Raw genomic sequence first — 21,636 nt, forward strand, 5'->3', positions numbered from 1 at the left:
CATTTTTTAAGTCAAAGTGTAAGCATCCCTGCAAACTAACATTTAGGGATATAAAAATGAATAACTTCCTGCCTCTTTCCCCAGATTGAGATAAGAAAGTAAGGAGAGAATTACAGTATGGAATCTTAAGTGCCCTGGTAGAGGTGTGTTATTAATACAGTTATATACAAACATTGAAGAGTGATATCTGATGGATGTTAGGGGATAAGGAGATTTATGGGAAGAAACAATGTCTAAATTAATTTTTGATAAACTCCTAGGACTGTGTCAGACTGTTGGAAGTCAGGGTATTGAGGGCTAGGATAGGAATATGTGCCATGATGGGGGGGGGTGTTGGGGAGAGAGAGACACACGCAGAGACAGACAGACACTTTTTGACAAGCATGTCGTTTGGTAGGTCTACAGTTTAGAGCTGAGAAGTATAATTCTAAGGTGAATTTACTGTTTATGAAAAAAAGAAAAATGACTTAAGTCAAATGCAAAAAAATTTATTTAGAACTCTGTGCATAGTATTTTACATAATATTTTAAAAATTATCAGTGCATGTACTGACTAATTGGGGAGATACGACAAGAGTAAATGCTCAGGAGTACGTGAACAGAGTTAATACAAGTAATCCAGAGGACTACTGCTTAGAAGTTCAGAGAAGGAGAGAGCAATGGAGCTCAAACAAGAAGAGATGTCTTTAAAAGGCTACCAGGCAGCATGTATTTCTAGCCATTTTGGTTTGGATTTGAGAAAGATTTTTTTTTAGGGATAATAAGTGGTATTTCAGAAAAAAAAAAAAAGGTTTGTACAGAGGATTGAAGGTAAAAGAAAACCTAGTGTATTTTGTGAAAAATGAAACCCCTGACCAATCGGAACAAATGTTCTATCACACCAACATATTTACTTCCCTGGCATCTTTGCCTTGTTCTTTTTTCCAGAAGCAAAAAAAAAAAAAAAAAAGAAAAAAAATAATATCAAAGCCCAATTCTTAAGTACCTCTTTTATTAGAAGCCATTCTTGACCATACAGTGCATTCCCTACAAAATCAATCACTTCCCTGTTTTCATGGCACTTTATACATTACTTTTCATAGTATGTACCACATTGAATTTAGTCAGCCATTTGACTGCCAGCCTTCACCTGCTGCGTTTTTGAATTTTCAGAATGCAAGGATAATGTTCTATTCATCTTTGTCCACCATAACATGTAACATTTGACTTCATATAGCAGTTATGAACGCTGAGTGATTATAAATCTTAAGGGCTGTAAGGGGGGAAATTATAGTGCTACAGATAGAGCAAGCAGAGAAGCAAAGTTGTGTCAGAAGTTGGAGGTCTTGGCTAAATGATCTGAAAAGGCTGAAAAAATAAGAATTTAAGTTGCATACTGGTTCTTAAATGTTAATACTCCTCAGTCATTTTGTAATGTACTTTCAATCACCAGAGAAAAAGCGGAAAATTTGGAGTACTTCAAATATTCCAAGCTTTTTTCAATGCTATATTATAAAATGGTAATATAAAATTAGATCATAATTTTCTTGCATTAGTAGAAAATTTTAGTATCAAAATATTGAAATAACATCTTTAGTTAATATTGTGATAATAAAATAATGTTTTATATCATATCACCTCTGTCAGATTTTATTGAATATCAGACATTATTTTCACTAAAAACATAAAAATAATCTTGATGGATTTTACATTTGATACTTCATATTCAAGAAAACTGTTTGTGTGACTTACTAACCTATGTATAGTTTTCGTTAACATCTGTACTTTTCTGCACAGAATTTGATTTTTCTCCAAGATTGGAAATTAATTCTTAAAAGTATTTATCTAATGTTCATGTATGAACTTACTGAACTTATGTTGTGTATACTCTAAATGTTGTCTTAAGCAACTTGGGTTGCTGTAACAAATATACCATAGACTGGGTGGTTTAAACAACAAACATTTATTTCTCATAGTTCTAGCATCTGGGATCCAAGATCAAGGCACTAGCATATACAGTGTCTGGTGAGGGCCCTCTCCCTCGTTTGCAGAAGACCATCTTCTCATTGTATCCTCACCTGGCTGAGGGAGAGAAAGCAAGCAAGCTCTTTTCTGCCTCTTCTTACAAGGACACTAATTCCACCTTGAGGGCTCTAAACTTATAACCTAATTGCTTCCCGTAGCCCCTATCTCCAAATACTACCACAATGGGGATTAGGGTTTCAACATATGAATTTTAGGGGGACACCAACATTCAATTCATGGCAATTGTATTAATATTTTTTATAGATTTTACTTTTTGAAATACTACAATGTTTCTTATTCAATTTGGTAGTTATTTAGTAACAGAGAAAATGCACAAAAATAAAGAACAACTATTTCAGTGTCAGAGCGAGGGAATATTGCTCTTCATTATCTTGGAATGAATATACTGCATTTATTTTTCCAGCAAATAGAGACAGACATTTATGATAGCTTAGTTTTCTCATATTTAAATGATAAACAGTACATGAAATGGCTGTATAATTTAGCCACTGTATTTATAAAGTTATTCCTGGCAGCTAACACTGCCTTACAGGTAAAGAAAAAGGGTATAAGGAATTATTTTAGCATTTAACAAACAATTATTATTCCAAATCTGTGTCATGCATTGAGCAGAAAGCCCAGATCTGAGTAATTCCAAGTGCTTAACAGCTGTTTTACCATGTCCACCAAAGTCTCCCTACACTCATTTCTCTTTCTCTGCAGCACTGCATGAATTATCTTTTCAAAATACAGATTTTATATTTCCCCTTCTCTTACACTTTAGAGTGTACACCTTACACTTTAAACTGTGTTGGCAGAGACGCTGACCTCCAACGTCTTTCCTTTTTTCTAAGGTTAAATTAGCAAGAACCTGTGTGGTAGACTCAGTCTCTGCTTCCTCTTGTAGCCTCCTGCAGGGCACTCTATTCAAACTGGACTAGCCTACTTTGAGTCTCTTTTACCCACTGTTTAATTCATTCACTCATTTAAAGAAAGTGTTTGCCCATGTTATTGCCTCTGTCATCATAAATGTTGTCATGGTTGCAATTTCACTTATATTTAGAAGTACGTGATCATTTTTTCCCCTTCCTGGTTAGAATGTGAACTTCATGAAACTGTTCGTGGCATCTCTTTGCTTACCAATTTTGTGTTCTTTGTGCCGAGCCCAGTTGTGGAAAAAATCTGTTTTAATTTTTGCATAAAAATTTTGATGAGTGCTAGAATAACAGTCAAATGATTCTGTATAAAATAAACAATTTTGGTATAAAAGCATCCACATATTATGTGTGACTGATGAAATTACCAAACTGTAAAAAATAATTTTAAAATATTTTGTGGACAATTCTAGATTTGTTATCTCATAGGAAGAGAGGAATCCGGGATGGAAAATATTGAACACTGAGAAGATAACTGTCTAAAATTATATCATAAGAATGGGATTTCCATGAGGACAGGATTGTTGTCTGTTTTGTTGTGTGTATGTGTGTGGGTTTTTTTTGACCACTGTATCTCAGAGCCTGGAATAATGCCTTGCTCAAAATAAGTGCTCTCAAACTGTTTGTCAAATGAATAAGTAGCACATCATTTAGTCAAACTAACTTAATTTCCTATAAGCACTTTACACCTGAATCCTTACCATAATATCATGAGGTAAAGAAAGATATGATTTTGCAAACCTATTCAGTTTACTGAGCAGACACTTTTGTACTGTAATGGATTTTCTTTGTTGTTGTTCTAGGTTAAGAATGCTGTGTTATCATCTTAATACTCTGTCCACTTTTTAAAATTTATGATGTTGACCTAAGATTCAATATCCATGACTTCTTACTTAGAGAATTATGATTAGAGTTAATGTATCTTAACTTCAACTTTAAAGTTAACACAGAAGTCTTAGGCAACAAAAATGAACAAATTATGGTCTAATAAACATTTACTTAAAAGTTTTTAGGCCGTATATAATCAGGTAATCACAAAATAATTGGAGAATAGACATTTGTATTGTTAATCTGTTCTGTAAGAAAACTTTAGTCATTAATTTGGGCACACAATAAAAAATAGACATTACCCTTTATTAAAACTATCATTTCTTATTTTGATGATCTGTATTTAAGGATGGTAAGTGTTATTAATTTTCACAAAATTCCTAAGAGAATTGAGGAATGCTTCGATTGTGATTTGTTTTTTACTTTGCCTTTTATCATTTTATAATTTTTCTTCTATATGAGGTAATTAAAATGTAGAATAAGGTAGGGGAAAGAGCCTTGATTGTAGAATTAAGCATAGCTACACTGTAATCCCTGACAACTAAACTGCTTCCTAGCTGTGTGTTCTCTGGAAATTTATATTCCCTTTGTTTTCCTCTCCAGGGAATATTATGTATTTAATACCAGGAGAAATAAAAATGGCTCCTATTCTATTCTTTTAGCAGAGGTTTTGTTTGTTTTGTTTCGTTTTTGTTTTGAAGTAGTAACTGTTTTATATTGAGCTGGTTATTTAAACATTTAAATATTTGTCTTTGTATTTTATTAAAATCAATTTAGTTTTCTTGATTGGCAAACTAGAAGTATGAGTGTATGTCTCTGTAAATAATACAATCAGTTGCATACTATGCAGGAGAATTTTAAAAGTTTTGAAAATGTAAAAATAAAAGTTTTATCTTTGGTAGGAAAGCCACCTCTTAGAGATCCTGTACTCAACATAGGTAAATGTGTAATTTCAAAACCAGGCTGACTCAAATCACATAAGGCTGTGAACTTTTCCTTGTTATTTGTCACTAACAAGCTGTGAGGATGTTAGTGACAAACATAAGAAAATAGGTCATCTTTGCTCATTTTGAATATAGAAGGTACCTCTTTTCTTATCTGGTTGTCAGATTAACCCTGGGAATACTTTTCAGGTTGTCAGGTCTACATTGTTGAATTTCGATGTATGCATGTTTGGCTTTATTTTGATGCCAACAAAGTTAGTACTAGAATAGAATAAGTTTTTTTGTTTCTTAAATTTGTTCAAGTCTCTGTTCCACCAGCTTATATTCTTCAATTAAATTTTAGAAAAAAGACATTTATTGAAGAAGAACATACCTATATTCTTTGGTGTCTTTTGTAAATTACCTGCAAATGTGTTTTCTAAAATATGCATCTTTTCTATCTTTATACAGATTATCTTTTTCTTACTGTCTCAGCCTCTCTCATTGTCTCTCTCACACACACGTGCATGCACGTGCACACACACGCACACACACTCAGACTTGAGTGAGGATAGAAAATTGCAAATACTCTTCAACATTAGGACCTTTGAAATAGATCTTGATGCTGTACATACATTTTCTTTATCCTTCAACTTTTCTGTGAGGATAGGATTATCCTCATTTTAATATAAAGAAAGATATTTTGAGAGAGAAAGGGGTTTGATGCAAGCCTGTTGATGAGTAAGTTTTGGAGCTGAGATTTGAATCTTAGTTCATCAGGCCACGTTCATCTCATCTTCCTCCCTTTAGAGGGAAAGGACTAAGAAAAATATAATGAGATGATTTTAAAAGAAATTATTACTAGAGAGGCTGGTTGATAAGTATTATTTAAAATTTTGACTTACACATAATTTATTTAAAATATATTGGAGACTAACATCCCCGTATAGCTATTTTTTTCTGAATTTTATCAGTGTTTCTTTTATGACTTAAGGTAGTTCTTCTATTCCAAATACACAGAAATCATTTGAAGATATATTTCAAAGAACCTCTGGAGGGTACCAGTAATAGTGAGTCAACTCAAATTCTTATATTTCCTCTTAGACTGAAAGGCACAAGCTTCCTTCATTATATATTTCTCTTCCAATGGTCCCCAATCCCAGCTCCCTAGTTTTCCAAAACTAACACCCTTGATTAAGAGGACATCTGTGCCAAAGACTGCTAGGAACGTTTCCAACCACAAGATTCACAGGCTCTGGGTGCTTTTTTTTTTTTTTTAACATCTTTATTGGAGTATAATTGCTTTGCAATGGTGTGTTAGTTTCTGCTTTATAACAAAGTGAATCAGTTATACATATGTTCCCATATCTCTTTCCTCTGGGTGCTTTTAATTCATTATCTCCTACATTTCCATCAGTGACTCAAGCCAGACACCAACCAGGCCAGGACAATTTTTAATCTGCCAAAGCAACCTGTGAAAGAGGTAAACCAGTCCAAGTCTGATAAATTATCTGTGAGCAAATAAGATATTCTTCTAGGAAGTGTCAACACTGTAACCAAGCAGAGATGACAGAATTCACAGTCTCATCATTGGCATATATCAGTGAGAACATTTTTGTGACCATGGTAAATGTACTAACAGTTTTTCCAGCATTATACTAACCTTATATTTGGATTTGATAAGAATGACTGGGCCACATCACTAAACACAAAGCAATATTGTGATTTGGCAACTTGCCATTGAATTTCACATATTAATTTTACTGAACTAGTTAAGTTCGTACTCTAAAATTATTTATGTGAAGACCCAGATAGCCTCTAATTATAATTTTAGTTGGCTACATTTTTTAGTTAGCCAGATAAGCAATTTTAAAATATAATTTTGTGTTATGTGGATAATGACCTGTCAGAAATAAACTGAATCTTTTCATAATTGATAGTCTTATATGTGTCTTAATAATCATCTTTTTAAAAAGATATTCATGGGTCTCTCTTGATTTAGATACAAAAGAGGAATGGGAAGGAAGTAATGTAAAATGTTAAAACACTGTACTAGGAAGTCCATGTATTTTTAGCTAGTTAGTTCTTAAAACAACTGGAAAATAATTATTATTCATATTGTATAGATGGTAAAACTGAGGCTTATAAAAGTATAAGGTCACAAATTAGCAAATAGATATTATTCTATTCAGTAGTTTGAATTCTCTACCAGCTCATATAAGGAAGACTCTTTTAAAGATACTGATAAATGACTCTTTAGAAAACTTTAGATACTTTTGAAAAAGTTTTACTTCCCCTGTTAAGCTACAGACCACTTGGGGGTGCGGGTGAGATGGTATCTTTTTTTTTTGCGGTACACGGGCCTCTCACTGTTGCAGCCTCTCCCGTTGCGGAGCACAGGCTCCGGACGCGCAGGCTCAGCGGCCATGGCTCACAGGCCCAGCCGCTCCGTGGCGTGTGGGATCTTCCCGGACCAGGGCACGAACCCGTGTCCCCTGCATCGGCAGGCGGACTCTCAACCACTGCGCCACCAAGGAAGCCCGAGATGATATCTTAAATAAATATATCCTCCACATCAGCATACCTGGAAATAGTTATCTGAATATAAACTAAAAATAAAAATAAATTATAAGTGTTCTTACACATCCATAACTTTTAGTAACATTAAATTAGTATTACGTTTTATAAATAGCCACTTAAATGCAATATATCCAAAATTGAATTTTTTTTTATGTTCCCTATTTCTGTCCTCTGAAACTGACTCTTCCCAATATTTCCAACTGTGGTGACTATTTCTATTGTCTACTTGATCCCTGTGCTAAAAAACCTTTAATTATACTACACTTACTCCTTTTGCTCAACTCCTATATGTAATCAGTCATCAAATTCTATAGATTCTACCCTATTACTATTTCCCAAATCTATCTTGCATTCTCATATTTATAGCAGACACTCAACAAATATAATTTGTATTAAATCGTTAAATAAATATATATGCGAAGTTTTGGATATATATAGATCGATTTTATGTCATATTGCTATATCTCATATATGAATTACTTATATAATATGAATAATTGTTGTATATGTTAATTATACGTATGAGTGAAAAAAACGAATGGATGCATTTACCTTTATGCACATGGCTTTGTGTTAAATTACATAGTTTTTGCTATGTTTGGTAGGTTAGTAAGTTCATTCTAAACAGTTCAGCATTAGGGAAACAGAGACGTGACTGACCAGTTTTCTAATCCACAGGAGGAAATTTTGTCTGTGCAAACTGTTTTAGAGAGTCATTTGCAACTCTTCACTAAATAGAAATATCTATTTATGCTAAAGGCCTGCTGCCTTTCATAATAAAATGTATGAATTTTTATAAGTTAAGGTTTTGGTATATTCATAAAATTAACCACCGAACAATTATTTCTGCTTAAGTTTACTTGACATACAGATAATCCATTACACGGATTCTTTTCTCATCAGTAGTTCTCTCTTATTTCCCAGAACTGGTTGTCCTTCGGGTGTTACTTTATTACATAGTAATGTACTCATGCGACCTCATTATATACCCAACTCTATTTTCAGTCATCAAATTAGTGTTCTTATTAAGATAAAGCATGAAATTGCATGAATAGTTGCTTTCTTTAAAATGTTTCTTGAAATATTTAAAACCTTTAGAATAAAAATGAAACTTTTTTGTAGTAATAAAGAATGATATTTTTAGGTTAAGGAAAGCTAATTGGAATTAAATTGCTATATGTAGTGAATTATTTTATATACAAACGGAATTGATGCAAACATGATTTCTTTTCAAAAGGAGAAAAATATAATAGCATAATTATAATCATTTGACAATATAGTCAGGCCCAACTGTGAGACATAACTTTTCAAGGAAATATATCAAATACCTCTGTATTTGCTTGTTTCCCTTCACTTATGTTATTTGCATGAATAGCAGTTTAAAGAAAAAGCACTTTAGAAGTTACTTTTATTTAACTTGGACATGCTGAACTGTTATGTTTTGGCCAAATAGAGTTAACCATCTAATGTAAATTAAATAATATATATTTAATTAGTTATTTTATTCAAACATGAAATACCATATATGCATATTATTGTAATATGCTATATTATGTATAAATATAAAATCTTTCCCTGAAGGAGCTCAAAATCTATTTATAAGGATAGATAGATAGATAGAAAGATAGATAGATATGGAGCTATGTATATACCATTTCCTTTGTAAACAAGTAGTTAAAAGATATGAATAAAAATGATTAGATTTATTATACAATAGAATCAAAAGGCCCACAGTGCCAATAAATGACCAAATTTTCTATTTCTTTTTCCTACTCAATAATAGGGAAAATTTTAAGAAGTGTTTTAGTCAGTTATCTTCTCTGTTTTCTGGTGCTGCCATAACAAAGTATAATAGACTGAGTGGATTAAACAATAGAAATTTATTTTATTGTAGTTCCAGAGCTTCAAACACAAGATCAGAGTGTCAACTGGGTTGGTTCTTTCTGAGGGGCAAAAGGGAAGGCTTGTATTCCAGGCATCTCTCCTTGTCTTGTAGATGGCTGTCTTCTCCCTGTGTCTTCACATCATCTTCTCTCTGTACAAGTCTTTGTTCAAATTTCCTCTTCCTATAAGGACACCAGTCATGCTGAATTAGGACTCACTGAAATGCCCTCATTTTAACTTAACTACCTCTGTAAAGTATCTTCAAATATGGTCACATTCTGAGTCATTAGAAGTTAGAACTTCAACATAGGAATTTTCGAGGGACACAATTAAGTCCACGGTACTCCACTGTTTGGCACCCTGAATGTTATGTCTTTCTCATATGCCAAACACATTTACCTCATCCCAATAGACCCCAAAGTATTAACCTATTCCAGCAACAAATCTAAGTCCACAATCTCCTCTGAATATCATGTACGTCAGGTATGGGTGAGACTTGAGGTGTGATTCATCCTGAAGGAAAATTTCTCTTCAGCTGTGATGCTGTGAAAACAGATAAGGTCTATATTATTAAAATACAATGGTGAGACAGGCATAAGATAGACATTTTAACTTCAAATTGGAGAAATCAGAAAGAAAAAAAGGGTTAAGGATCCCAAGTAAGTCCTAAACTATCAGGGAAAATGCCACTAGATTTTAAGGTTCTGGAATAACCTTCTTTGGCTCAACACTGTGTCCCCTCAGCCCACTGGGGTGGCAGTCATGTCTTTTAGCCCACCGGGGTGGTGGCCTCACCTCCTTGGCCTTGGGTGGCCATGGCCTGGACTTCTGAAACTGAGGCAATAGGCACACCCTCTGGATCTTATAAAGAGGCCTCACTCTTTGGAACTGATGAGGTCACAGACCTACTCTTCCCCTTCTCCCCCTGGGCCTGTTCCCTCTGGACCTGGGTGGCAGGAATGGCCCTGCTGACCTCTGAACTCCCTTTAGGGTCATTCTTCCCTTTTATTGAAGGGTAACACACATTCACAGCCAGATAGCTCTTTTGGACCATCCTTTAGAATATTAGAAATGAGCCTTCCCTCATTTCTTATTTTGTCCTATCTCTGCCCAGTTCAGTCTAAGTTTGCAGTGTTTCATTTGGTATAAAATTCTCAACTTTTTGGCCTCCTATGCAATTCATGAAGGTCCAATCCATCAGACAAGAGGATCTTCCACAGAACTTTCCTGAAAACCCAACTCTTTATTTCTGGTTTCTGTTGAGGTGGTTGAATGCATCCATAAGTCACATGTATAATCTTTTTAGCAAATGGTTATTCTGCATGCTCTCAATGTTCTCTCCAGAACACACATGCTCATTTTTGTGGTATGGATCAGCTGAGAATTTTCCAAATCTTCAATTCTAGTTCCTTTTTGCTCAATGATTTCTTCTTAAGTTTCTCTCTCCCCTCTCACATTTTACTATAAGCAGCAAGGAGAAACAAGGCCACACCTTCAGCACCTTCCATAGACATTTCTGCAGCTAAATATCCAAGTTCATCACATACAATTTCTACTTCCCACAAAATACTACAACACCTTTCACCCAGGTTCTCTGCCACTTAATAGGAAGGATCACCTTTCCTCCAGTTCCCAATAATCTGTTCCTCATTTCCATCAGAAACCTCATCAGAAAAATTTTTAACATTAATGTATCTAACAGTATCTTATACATGATGCTATATGTATTCTCTAGATGATAGAAGCTTTCTCTATAGCACTCCTCTTTCTCTGTGAACTGTCCCTAGGATTGCCTGTAACATTCATATTTCCATCAGAAATCTTTTAAAGGCAATTTAGGCCTTTTCTAACTCACACCTCAAAATTCTCTCAGCCTCTATTCATTGCCCAATTCCAAAGCTATTTCCATATTTTTAGATATTTGTTAGAGCAACAACCCACTTCCCAATACCAAATCTGTATTAGTTTGCTAAGGCTGTTATAACAAGTTACCACACACTAGGTGGCTTAAATAATAGAAATTTATTTCCTCACAGTTCTAGAGGATAGAAGTCCAATGACAAAGTGTTAGCAGAGTTGGTTTCTTCTGAGAACTCTCTCCTTGGCTTATAGACAGCCACCATTTTCTTCCTGTGTCTTCGTATCATCTTCCTTCTGTACATATCTATGTCCAAATTTCACCTTCTTATAAGAATGCCAGTCATATTGGATTAAGACCCATGCTAATAACCTAATTTTAATTTATTTGCCTCTATAAAGACCCTATCTCCAAATATGGTCAATTTTGAGGTACTGAGGTTAACATTTCAATGTATAAATTTGGAGGCAGGGCTAATTCAGTCCATAATATTTCCTTTAAACTAATGTCATATTTATAATACTATACGTTATAATTAAAGATTTCTAGAGAAATCTTAAATAATTTTTTTTCCTGATTTAGGACATAACTTTCTAACAGTACAGATTAAGGCCATTAACTATTTTTTTTTCTGATTTAGGACATAACTTTCTAACTTTCTAACAGTGCAGATTAAGGCCATTAACTATTTTCAAGACTGAATCTTTGGTCTTAATGTTGACAGCATTCATATATAAATTGATGCCTCAGGTGTTTACCATATGTTACTGAATTATCTGGAATTTATTTTCACAACCTATAACAAGCACATGATCTATATAAAAACAAAACTGACAATTATTTTTAATTGTTCTTTAGCTGTCTTCTTTAGCTGTCTTCTTTAGCTGTCCCATGCATCATATGCAATTTTTGATATGGTTTTGAGAAGCCTAAAAATAAATATAAAGCAAAGTGTAAATTATTTACAATTTTAAATATAAATGCACTATTATATTTATGACATATATTTTAAAATATCATATAAATTAAATATAAACTACTGTATTTATAATTTTAAGAAAATATAAAGCAAAAATGGTAAGGAACCATTATAGATCATTTCTTCAAGAACTTGAATAGTCAACAAATAACAATGAAACATTAACTAGATATAAGTATATAATAGACACTATTTTTCAGAATTGAACTAATACTGGGAAATAAAATATTTAGTTATTGTAAACCATACATATTTTCTCAGAGTTTAAAATTTGTATCAATAGATATTTGTCATAAAGGTACGTAAATGCAGTTACTTTTCAATGCACACACTCTTGTTATCACCATAAGTTGCAATTTATAATGAAACTGCTTTTTTCTTTTCTCTACTCACTTACAAAAGACCAATGTTCTATGAAAACTTTGCTCTGTTCTGGAATACAGGTTAAGTTATTCTCTTTAGATCATAAACATGAACACCAACTGCTGAACACAATTTCTAATAGGATGGAGTGAATAATGGCATTATTCTTACTATGTTTTAGATATAGAAAGCTAGGTGAGTTGATCTATAAATGTAGTTATAGTTGCCAGTTATACAGCAATTACTGTGTGTCAGGCATTTTGCAGGTACACCATATACAACATGTATACACACATACAAACATATTTATGTGTATTATTGAGTACAAGTTGGTATCTGTCCCTCTATCAATGACAATATATGCCTAGATTACAGGATGCTTAAAATTGTGTGAAATAATATAATCAAATTTATTGAAATCATCTACAGAATCATTATAAATTATTTTTGGTAATATTCAAAGCATATATATGGACACTAGTGAAAAAACAAATATAAAATAATTTCTGCCCTTTAGTTCATAATTTACTTTGACATGTAATATATATGCAAAATATTAATTAAAATCAAGTAGAGCATATTAACAAGATATCAAATAAGCACTATATTCAATCAGTTTAGATTTAGATATGGTTGTGATAAAATAATTCTATATATGAATGTAATTCTGAAAGGAATGTAGAGTTATTATCCTACCTAGCTTCCAATAAACCCTTGTAAAGGCAAAACTTAATTAAAAATGGTGGAATAGATTCATCATTTTGTTTAGCAGCCAGAGAGATAGATATCACTTTTGGGGTTTTTTTCTCCCTTGTTATTTATATACAAGTGTGTGTTTTGAATCACATTTAATGTTTTGTCTCTTGATAATTTCTCATTGTAGTTTTACTTAAATCAAACATGAACATGAGGTTGTATTTCATTATGCTCTTTTTAAACCAATGACAAAGACCTATGATATATTATTTTATTATATTTTGTTCCATTCTTCTCAAAGTATTAGAAAAATCAATAATGTACATTTTGTAACAAAATGTCCTGAAGAAGAATAAATTCTAGAAACAGCAGAGATATATGTCATAACTCAGTATCTGATTTATATTGAATACCTGCAGACTAGAATTTTTCTATTTGCTTTTCATTTGGAAATGGGAGAATAGAGCACTGAGCATCATCAATGTGATTGTCTGCTTTGAACCTGCTACTGCTTTATGCTGACATGCTTTTCTACTTTGGAAATATTTTCATTTTTTATTTGTTAGTGTATGTGTTAGGTGGAGACTTTAAACAAGATAAAACATATTTAAATGTCAAAAGTACCTTACAAAAGGCTTCTGACTTTTCCTAAAATATATAATGAAAATATTCAAAGGGTTTTTCATAACTTACTTAACTGAGGGAAAATGCTGAGTACCACAGAACTAAGTTTATGTAAGTCATCAACCATCATAATAACAGGAAAAGTTTTCTCTTGCTGGTTTCAAAAAGTGAACTGCGTGATATGAGAGGGTCATGCCACTAGGTCATGAGGATGGCCGCTAGCCACTAAGAAAGCCAGTAAGAAATCCTAGTCTTAATTTTGTCAACAACCTGAAGAAAGCCAGTAAGAAATCCTAGTCTTAATTTTGTCAACAACCTGAATGAGGTTGGAACAAGACCTCTGACGTAGTAGAAGAGTGAAGCCCTAGCCATCACCATGATTTCAGCCTGTTCAGACCTATGCACAGGACCCAGCAACTCCATCGTGGTAGGCTGAATGATATCCATGGTGGTAGGCTCCCCAAAGATATCCATGTGTTTAATCGCTAGAATGTGTGATATTACCTTAAACGCAAAGAGACTTTGCAGGAGTGATTCAGTTAAGGATCTTAGGAGGAGAGATTAGCCTAAATTATCCCAGTGGGAGCTATCTATTGTCAGATGCATGGCTGAATAAACAAATCAATGATGAAATGGTCTCATATCATACAAAAAACATTTTCAGATGGGTGAGTTAAGAGTCCCAAATGCCTCATTTAGTTGAAAATCTGCATGTAGTAGGGGAAAAAAATTGAAAAAAAAATAACACCATAAGGTAAGTTCACTATCAGAAGCATATGCGCAGAAGCTCTTAAAGAGCAGTGGAAATAGGCAGCAGTCTCAGCATTGGTAAGTGATGACTTCTTCTATCAGCAAGAAACAGTCAGCAACCCCAGGGGCAGACTGCGTGTCCTGTGTGAAATCTTTTCACAATATCCTACTGACTTCAAGTTTATTTTGCATTTTGGAGAGAGAGCGATATTCTATAAATACTCAATAAACAAGGAAAAATGTTAAAAAAAAAATTATCCCAGTGGGCACTAGATACAAAGGTTCTTAGGAGACAGAGGCAAGAAAATGAAGAGATTAGAAGACAATGTGAAAGTGTAAACAGAGAGTAGAGTGATACAGTTTGAAAATGGAGGAAGGGGCCAGAAACCAAGGCATAGAGGAGGCCAGCAGAAGCTGAAAAAAGGAAAGGTAATGGACTATCCCCTGAGAGCATCCTGAAGGAAACAGCATTGCTGACACCTGACACGTCAGCTTTAGTTCAGTGAAATTGATTTCAGATTTTTGATCTCCAGAAATATGACAAATATAAATCTGTATTATTTTAAACAAATGAGTTAGCAGTAATAGGAAACTAATACACTCATGCTGATTCCTGACCCATGGAAACTGAAATAATAAATTTGCATTGTTTTAAGCACTAGATTGGTGATAATTTGTATGCAGCAATAGAAAACACAATGTCCATAGATAATTGCAGTTATCCCACAATAATATTTAATCTCAAACTCCTTCTGTTCTCTCTCTCTCATATGACCCAAATTAACTAATATTCAAGCCAAATTATTCAAGTTACAGGCCTCTAAAACCAATATACTGCTGCTCTGCTTGCACCCTTCACCAAGCAGAGCATAGCCTTTCCTTTTATTTTCATTTATTAAATGCCATCATTCAACGAAGACTGTCTTAATCAGTTTAGATTGCTATAACAAATTACCATAGATTGAATGAATTAAACAACGAACATTTATTTCTCACTGTTCTGGAGGCTGGAGGTTCAAGATCGGCATGCCAGCATGGTTCGATTCTGGTGAAGGCTCTCTTCCTGATTTATAGGTGGCTGTCTTCTGGCTGTATCCTCACATGGAGATGAAAGAGAGAGGCAAAACTGTTTTTTTCTTATAAGGACACTAACCCCATAATGGAGCTTCATCCTCATAATCTAATTACTTCCCAAAGGTTCCATTTTCCTATTAGGGGTTAGGGTTTCAACACATGAATTTTGAGGGGACACAAACACGTCCTTAGCAAGGACCAATTGTAAAATCCAACTTTCCTAAAACATTATGCTCACACCAGGAATTTTTTCATAGTTTTCCTGAGATATAGTTGAATACAATAAATTGCACATATTTCGAGTATACAATTTGATAAGTTGTGACATATTTATACACCTGTGAAAACATCACTAAAATTAAGATAGTGAATATATCCATCACCCCCAAAAGTTTCCTCATGCTGTTGTGTAATCCTTCCCTATAAATCTCTTTGCACTGAACCTCCCCAGGTAATCACTGGTCTGCTGTCAAAATGTTTGCATATTCCAGAATTTTATGTCAGTGAAATTATATACTATGCTCTTTTGTCTGGCTTCCTTCACTCCAAATAATTATTTTGAAATTCATTCCATGTTGTTGTATTGCGGTTCTCTCCCCTAAACTGAGAACTTTCAACAAAATGTCCCCAATTCAGGGAAACTTTGCAGCTCCAACTGGATCCCCTTTCCTTTGCTATGGCCTGGCATACTCTCAATAAGCTGGGGCAGTGTGGGACTCAGCACTTGTTTTTTATTTCCAGTGTGAAACTCACCAATTTGTCCCTCTTTTCTCAGGTATCACTCTCCTTCCTTGCCTGATGTCTTGAAAACTGTGTGTCATATATTTTGTGTAGGATTTTTTTTTCTTTGATTGTTTCAGGCAAGAGAATCATTATTACTCCATCGTGGATGGAAGTGGAAGCCCCAAAAAGTTCTGAATTCTCATAGAATTTATTACCATAATCGCTCATGTTTGCCAGTTGCTTTTTTGAAAAGATGCTTACCTTTTCATCTATAAGCTAAGAAATATAAATAAGTTCTTATATTTTATTCTAAATCTGTCACCAGTTTTGTGATAGGTTTGTGTTCAGGAAAACTCAGACCATGGTATCAGAAACATAAAGGCAGTGCAAGGAAAATGAGCTCTTGTAGAGATTTATGATGTGGTTCTTAGAGTTACCAGTTTTGGCTAATAAAATATCTACCATTTATGATTCATTTGAATTTGAAAGTTATAGCAGCATGTAAATGTGATTACATGGAGAAATCTCCAGAACTAGAGGGCCTCTATTTGAATTATGATTTTGTCACTTACCATCTGAATGAATTTTAAAATTTTACTAAGTCTATCTGTGCCTCAGTTTCCTTATCTGATGCAGAGATGGTTAATAAATGAACTTAGCTCAAAAAGTTGTGCAAGGATTTGATGAGTTAACAAAAAAGTAAATGAAGTAATAACAATTGTACCTAAGAGTTGTGCTAAGTAAAAGTTAGTTATTTTTTTTAAAAGCACTTAGAAATGAAAAAGTGCACTAGCTTTGTTTTCTAAGGGTTTGTGGCATATCAAAATTTCTGATTCATCTTTATCCAAATGTGTTTCTGTGATAACCTGCCAACTTGGTCTAGCAAATCCTTTAGTATTATATGATTGCAAAGTTTCATAGTAATCTATTTTGTGACACCAATGTAAGAACCAAAGGAACCTTGGGTAATTAAAATGCAGTTTGTTGAACATCAATAGAAACTCACAATGTAAGATCTCAATCAACAGCTCTGCCACCTATCATAAGAAAAATGTAAAAAGTCTCATAAATTGTGCTCAATATAAAATGTTCTTTGGAAATTTTGAAAAGAAGACTTTTGAGGAAGGTATTTTCTCACTTACTTTTCAGTTCACCCTGGGGGTCCTGTATGTGATATCCATTGGTTCCATAGTAACTGAATTTAAGAGGTTTTAAAAGTGACCAGATATGACCCATACAGGACATAAGAATTTCAGCTGTTAAAATTGAGGTGAAGCAATGGTTTTAGCTGAATTGGAAACTGAATTACTAATTACTGTTAGACAGAACAGTTATTTTTAGTGCCTTGGGGTTAAAGTCATTGGGAAGACAAGAATCAGGGGGTTGTATTATATCGTAGGGAGCTACCTTGATCGTAGCAAGTGTACAATTCAATTTGTGACTATCCTTTACATTTTTAAAGCAAAATACATACTCTAAGAAGAACAATAATCCTGATATTAAAAATTTTAAACTGTATGCAGGTATCAAATCTCTAGGCAGCATTTTCAAATCATTCTAATAGCATGGGGCAACAGAGGGTTCCAATGATATACTTTGAGTAGAATTGGATGGAATAGATTCAGATCCTGATCCTTGCACTTACACACATGCATACCACTGAAATTAGAGGCATCTCTTAAATATATGTAGCCCATTGGATTTCATTGCATGCATTTATTTAAAAAATAATTTTCTTGTTTAAGTTTCAAATTCTCTGCATTACAGCATTTCTTTCTCCCTTACCTGGGGAAAATATGTATTAGTACAATGTACAAAATACATTTTACAGTATTTTTGCATGTATTTCATACAGATTTTTTGACAACTATTCCGGTCATAACTTTTAGATAAATAGATCAACATCAATTTTAATATAATTTATTTCAGCTTGACAAAGTCTTATTACCATTACTTTATTATAAAATTGAAGTGAAGCTAACACTGGTTCACTGGTAACCTAATTACTGCTGAGTTTTTATAACAACTATCTTTCAGTGCTTTGAGGGTAAATCAGTAGAAATGCCAGAACTAAAGGGTTTTTATTGCAGCTGTCCCTATTCTCTGAATTCCATACCAATATATAGCTCTTTCTTTCATAGATTTGAAAATATGTTGTAGCAATATGGTATAACAAAGTTATAATGGTGTGACAAATTATAGGAAATAGTTTTTGTTTCTGCTGACAGTATTTGATGAGAAGCATTTAGCTTTTTTAGTTTTAGTTTTTTTTTAAATTTTCTTTCTATGAAAAACAGTGATACAGTACTTAGTCTATATACTTGATATAATGGCTGTTAAAATCAAATGAAACAGAATATGTGCTAATATTTAAAGGGGTATAGAATTCCAAGGAAGATAGGTAATTAGTATGATTTGGAGTAGGGGGTGTTTATTTATTACTATGAACTGAATTGTCTCCTCCCCTAAATTCATATGTTGAAGCTCTAACCCCCAATGTGATGGTGTTTGGAGATGGGGCATTTGGGAGGTAATCAGGTTTAAATGAGGTCTTGAGGTTGGGTCCCTCATGATGGGATTAGCACTAGTGCCCTTGTAAGAAGAGACCAGAGAGCTTACTATTGTTCCCTCTCTGACTGCACATGCCAAGGAAAGACCATGTGTGCTGCGGCAAGAAGGCAGCCTTCTGCAAGGCAGAAAGAGGTCTCTCATCAGAAACCTAATCTTGATCTTGGACTTCCTAGCTTCCAGAACTATGAGAAATAATTTTAATAAAAAATAATTTTCATCACCTAGACTTTTGATGGTGAGCATGCTCTAGTGTATTCAGAAGTTGAACTGTAATGTTGTACACATGAAACTTATATAATGTTATGAACCAATGTTACCTCAATAAAAAAAAGAAGAAAATAATTTTAATAATAAGATGACCAGTCTTATGGGCTGAAGTAACCTCGTTGAGACTGGGACCTCTATGATAAAAGTGCTTTGCAGTTATAGCTTTTTCAACTGAGCTGTTACTTTCTTGGGAGATATGTTCCTTTCCTATGAGGCTCTACTTCAACTCTTGTATGAGGACTGACTGCATTTGTATAGAGTTACTAGAACCTTACTTATACAAAATTATTATTCCTATTTCTGAATAGATGCTTCTCAAAGAGGCTACTTCTCATTTTATCAAGTTTTGACAATATACACTTCATCTCAATTTACTCACATGAGAACCAAGGGTATAAAATCAAAAATCCAACAAATATGGTGATTCCTACTATGCTCAAACTGTATGCTGGGAACTCTGTGGGGTTCAAGATGACCAAACTGTTCCTATAACTGAACTGAATAAACCTTGATCATCAATATTAAACCCAGATAAATTTATATTCTCAGTGGCTCTTAACATACATGTGGTGCAATGGTACTGACTTCATTTTGAATCTCTGCTCCAGTTAAATAGGTCTCTCATTACTGAAGGAAAATCTTTCCTCAACTGGGTAGATGTCTTTAGATTTTATGCCAGGAGAGTCATGGGTTTTGAGTTTCACACTGTGTAACCTCCAAAAGTGACATGAAAGTCTGCCGTGCAACACAGTGTTTCCCCAGCCTACTTAACCAAGGTGTTTAATATAGAAAGAAGCCATGTTTGTTTTGCATTATTTAGTTGATTTAAAAAGACTTAAGGATGCCACTTTTTAAAAATCAGGAAACATTTTTGAAATCTGATACACTGAACTATTTTTGCTTCATTATTTTTCTTACTAATTTTATGATCCTTGGAGGATCAAACAATTAAGTTTGTCTTTAAAAAGGAAAAATCACATCAGGAAAGCTAGTACTTTGCATTCAATGACAACTACTGTTTTTTTTATATAAAATAATTGAATGAAGATATAGGTTTTACACTAGAAAACTTACCAAAGTGAAAGTATCTATATATTTTGTGCTAATATAATAAAAATTATAATTAAGCGGACAAAAGTCAGATTGTTAAAGTGCTTAGGAGGTTGTATGTTGTCTTAGGGTATTGCAAGTCTATTACTTAGAAGAGAGGATAAGGAGAGAAGTATCTAAATATTGAGAAAAGCTGCCATCCAAAGATATCTGATTGCTCTTAACATTACTCTAAACATGTTTGTTTGCAGCTAATTTTGATGACTAGCTCATCTAACCTGAGAGAAGAGAGTTGAGGCAGTGTTATTATGTATAAAACCAGATTGAATGAGTTCCATAATGAGAGGGTAGAAGGAAAAGAAAATAGTGTCAGTAGCTTTTTCAAGAAATTTGGTTGTAATCAAAGAAGAAAAGGTTGAAGGAAAATGCGTATTCCTTCAACTTAAAATTTATAATTAAATGCTCAAAACTTTAATTTATTAATAATGTGAACAACTGATAGCTTGCTTTGGCTGACTTTTTTACTGATAGCATTAAAAGTTTTAATTTCCTCCATTTCTTAATCATTTTGTAAGATATGGCTTTGTTAATGTTAAGAAAAATATTCTGACCCTAGCAACACATTTAAAATTCACATCTTAACACCTCTTGGAGTCTCTGCAGGTACTCAATGATTGCTTACCGTTTCCTTTGATTTTCTTCTTTGGTTTACATGTAATTATACAATATATTTCTGACCCTGACTATGCCTTCCCCTACTTTGATTTCCATTCTTTCTCAGAACCCCTCTCTCTTCTTTCTATACATTACTCCTCAGTACTCACATTCAGTCATAGCTTCATTTAGTATCTTCACTAATGTGATTCCCAAATCTTAAAGTCAATTAACCTTGAAGAGATTGGCATGTTAGGAACATGAACCAAAATCCCCAGTGATTCAGCGTTCACTGAAGAATATAGACCTGAAAATAAATGTTAAATTCCTGGCTCTTTGTTATTCTTCTGGTTTCCATAATGATAAATTCTTGATATTATGCAGAGGCCGTAGCTCCTGTTTAAGGCAATTCTACAATTAGAACTATTTGTAACATTTCTAACTGCCTGTATTATCTGAAAATTAGCTGATGACAATGTCTGGATGAGTGTGCTGGATAGTCATCCATTTAATATTACTATTTAGCATATTAATAAATCAAAGTAACACTCTCTTATAAGCTACAAAATGCATGGTCAAAAGAATTTTGTTTGTATTTATATCTCCTTAACCAGATATCCACTGTTAAATTGATAAATGAAATAGCAGTGAGTAATATAGGATGTGGGTCCTGTTTTTTGTTAAATCTACATAAGAATTGATGCTAATCAAATTAAAAATCTTGGCCTTAATTATGATGGGTAACTTATGTGTTATCGAGCTTATTATTAAAGATTTCAGAATTCCCAATTCTGTGGATAGGAGTTTTCTTCCAGATTGTCACAGTGTTTTGTGCCGTACCTTCACTATGTAAGTGACCCACATCTGTGATCTT

The sequence above is a fragment of the Lagenorhynchus albirostris genome, chromosome 11 (assembly GCF_949774975.1).
Source record: "Lagenorhynchus albirostris chromosome 11, mLagAlb1.1, whole genome shotgun sequence".
Taxonomy (NCBI): Eukaryota; Metazoa; Chordata; class Mammalia; order Artiodactyla; family Delphinidae; genus Lagenorhynchus; species Lagenorhynchus albirostris.